Source organism: Arachis hypogaea, chromosome 19, assembly GCF_003086295.3.
Source record: "Arachis hypogaea cultivar Tifrunner chromosome 19, arahy.Tifrunner.gnm2.J5K5, whole genome shotgun sequence".
NCBI classification, from domain to species: domain Eukaryota; kingdom Viridiplantae; phylum Streptophyta; class Magnoliopsida; order Fabales; family Fabaceae; genus Arachis; species Arachis hypogaea.
The window spans coordinates 117,363,819-117,367,656 of record NC_092054.1 but is presented as its reverse complement, the minus strand read 5'-3'; the positions used below and the strand labels follow the sequence as shown (position 1 = coordinate 117,367,656).

At 36.3% G+C, this 3,838-nt stretch overlaps 1 long non-coding RNA gene across 3 annotated transcripts; it reads left to right on the top strand.

The window, feature by feature from the left end:
* The first annotated feature begins 1,418 nt into the window (after positions 1–1,418).
* Positions 1,419–3,420, top strand: LOC112779281 (uncharacterized). Of its 3 annotated transcripts, XR_003190637.3 has the most exons (7): positions 1,419–1,545; positions 1,639–1,722; positions 1,838–2,012; positions 2,108–2,244; positions 2,409–2,533; positions 2,696–2,771; positions 2,877–3,420. It is a non-coding gene; the product is annotated as an uncharacterized lncRNA (long non-coding RNA). The 3 variants fall into 3 exon arrangements; XR_003190636.3 differs by lacking the exon at positions 2,108–2,244; XR_003190638.3 differs by lacking the exons at positions 2,108–2,244; positions 2,409–2,533.
* Positions 3,421–3,838: the final 418 nt, after the last annotated feature.

Sequence of the window (3,838 nt, the reverse complement as noted above, 5' to 3'; positions counted from 1 at the left end):
CATTTGTTTAGTACACGTATATGTCTTTTCCATAACATGTAATTCTTATGGTATTAAAAATGCAGGTTTGGTTAATATAATTATTTTTTTTATAAATTTTTAAAAGAGTAAAATTAGACCATTAATAGAATATGTATAATATCTTAGCCTTTATTTACTATATACATTTTTAATCAACGGGAGGTAGAAATTTCTTCCATTTTAAATATATTAACAATTAACGACTTGATGCATATTTTTACGTAAGTAATAATGTTATACAAATCATAATTAGATGAATTAAATAATATCGCTATAAGTTTAGTATTTGTATTTCTCATGACATATGTATGTACTTAATGAATTTTATCTACTAATACGTTTGAATATATGTAAACTACATTCTTTGTACATAACGGTTTCGAATGTGGTATTAACTTTTGCTAACATAATTTTTTTTAAATACTTGAATTAATTAAATATTTTTGTAGTTCGAATAAAACAAATCAAAGTAATCACAATGAATAACAATTTTCTGTTAATTTAATCAACATACAAAATTAAAAGGTAAGGAAAACCCTTCTGTTTTACTTAATTTTGATATTTACTTTTATATTATTATTCTTTTTCAACAAATTTGTTTTACTAAACACAAACCGCACACTTGGTTTCAATAAATTTTCACAATAAAATTATTAAGAAAGGCCATCCTCACATTCTTTTGTTATTGAATTTATCCACTTTCAGACCATCTATGCAATACTAAGAACTAAATCAAAAAAGCATGAAGATCATAGAAAATAATCCATAACTTGATTTTTTTGGATTTTCCCCTTTTATTATCATCGAGGGTGTGTGTCCTTAAATTTTCTGGTTGGTCCGACTAAAGTGTCTGACATGAGTTAGTCATCTTTACATTAGTGTTGACCAGTTTTTCTTAATTGGTTTTGTGATAATCTTGTGAAGTTGTAATGATGTCTCAGATTCCTTAGGTCCACTTCCATACCGTAAAACACAATTTCATAACATGGTTCGAGTGTGCATGTTATTATAAATTTGAGAGTTGCATGATCATTGATACCCACTACATGGGGTCATGAATGGTATCATAGGAGGGCCAAAGAATTATAATCCTTTAATGAAAGGGATCACCTCACTCATTGTAAGTAACCAATCCTGGATTAGTGGGATCCAGTGCGTATGGAACTCACGAACAAATAAAGGATGTCAAGGAATACTTACTGAGGGGTATCTGCTCGTGATATAGACGTGCGCAATCATTACAACTCCAATGAACAAGGCCTTTGTTTGCCAGAAAAAGAATAAATATACAAGGCCCAATATGCCAACATCACGAGACAAACCCAACTTTTTTCGGGCCAAAAGTATATTAAGTTTGATCTCAATAAAAATAAAAGTATCCACGTACAAGGCCCAATACGCTAACATCACGAGATAGAACTCTTTCCACCTGAACATGGGGCTAGGAATTCATTATTCATGAACTGTGTTCCACCATCATATGCGGTGGCATTGTTGGTGGAAGCGAACCCTAAACAATTGGCGGTACAATCTGTCGCCATAGTTTTAATTCATCAACTTTTGGAATTGAATTTCTATCAATGTATTGTTGTTAACGTTGTGCCGCATCATTCGCAGGGAGACTCTGTTCCGGTATAGTGGGTTCAGCAGTCCCAAGGGGGTTTTCATGTCCTTGGTGCCCCATGGACACCACACACTGATGTAAGTGAATCCTTGATTTGACATTTTCTGTTGCCACTTTGATCGGTGAACATGTTACAAATATAAACGACATGAAAGTACGCGTGGCTAATCGATTGAATGTTCAAACGTTCAGCTTATCAACACTGCCACTATGATTGGGTCAATGGTTGCTTCAAAACTGATGACTCCGCGTATATGGTACTTCCCATCTAACTTTTTCTGATGAGGTCCTCAGCGATGCTCATATGGATTGGCTGGAGGCTGTATACACACTACCTTGGATGCCAGAAATGAATGATCTCCACTATGTGAGTTATCTCCCCTTGTATTGCATACGAACGAGGTCTTATATTGAAAGATGTTGAGTCCAACTCCTGCCTTATAATAATGTCTGCATTGTAAGTCTTTGTGCCCATCTAAGAGCCAGCAGACCTGTGGTATCTGATGATTCTTGATGTTAAGGAAGCAAGGGTCTATGCCTTTGACGTGAACAAAACCCTCGAAAGTATTATTAGAAGAGAGGCTAACATGACTCACATTGTGAGTATAGTTGTAAGCCTAAATTATGTATATATACAGACACACACATGGATTTGGTTTTAAGATATTCTGGTTCACATTTATATGCGTTCATGTTCAATGGTGCAAACCTTGAAATGAACATCATGCCTAATAACCCACTTTGAAACACGTCACGAATGCAGTGTCGCGCTTTGAGAAAGTTGGTCATGTTGAATTAGAATCTGGTCAACTTTAGGCATGGCACCCCATATTCGGCAAACTGGGGCAAGTGCTACAACCCAGCTGGTCTGCCGACGATTGTCGATGGGTATGTTGAATATCCCATTGCACCTCCTCTCACACCCATAGTTTTGTTATTCGATACTTACATGTTGTACTATTGTTTGACATTTTGTTGCTGAAAACTGTTAAATCTAAATCCTTGCCAATGAATTATTCCATCATCTGCTGCTTGATATTCTGGTTACAGTGTGGACATTGCGGTTTGGTGCCTTTATTGGCTCCTCTACAAAGGCAGAATCAGTCCGAGGATCTTCAATCCGATGGTATGCTGGTTAAACTTTGTGAATTGTGGCCTTATCTTGTTTGTGCCATGAAAGATTCGTTGTTGTTGGAAACGTAACCAGGTCTTTGTTTTGGACTCCGTGCAGGCCAATGCAGAAACTGTTAAGATGAAGGCAACTGTCAAGATAATTCAGTCCGTTGGGAACGAGGAAGGAGGATCGGTGGATGTTCGGTCACAACCGAACTGGTTGGATGTCATATCTTTCAACTAATACTACCATATATCCAATTGTTGTCACTTATGTTATTTTGGGAAAAATTTCGATTAAGTATATACGCCACTAAGTTTATTTTGGTAGTTTGAGTAAAAGGTGATGACTCCAACTTGTTGCTCCTTGTGCCTCTGGACTAAAGGCCCTTATGAACCATCTTGTTAATTGTGTTTTGCGAGGTTTAGGACAAGCTAGAACCTCATAGCCTTGTTTATGTCAATAGTATCCTAGAAGACACCTCATGTGTCAAGTATAAACTTTATTAAGTTGTACCTAGGAAATCAGCTGCTCCTGCAGCAACTAAACCAAGTCCAGCCATGCCTTGGATGATTGGCCTTATTTTAGTTGTGTGAGGCTAAATCTCTATGTACGGTTTGCATATGTGAAAAACTTATGAAATGTTGCTTCGTATTATGTATTTTGATTGGCACAAGTTAATTAAATTATTACTGAGAATACAAAGATTTTAAACTTAGTTGGCGATCTAATCCTTTTAAAAGAGCGTAATGACCTCAGAAATTAATGTTTCACTTAAATGTATCATCTGTAACTTTTTTGTGACGTGAACGTGTCAAGTGAAAAGCTTGAGACTGAGCGGTTAAAGTCGTGGTCCAAAGTAAAACGAGTGTGCTTAAGAACTCTGGGCACCTCTAACTGGGGACTCTAGCAAAACTGAGTCACAATCTGAAAAGATTCACCCAGTTATGTGTCTGTGACATTTATGTATCCGGTGATAATACTGGAAAACAAAATGCTTAGGGTCACGGCCAAGACTCATAAAGTAGCTGTGTTCAAGAATCAACATACTGAACTAGGAGAATCAATAACACTATCTG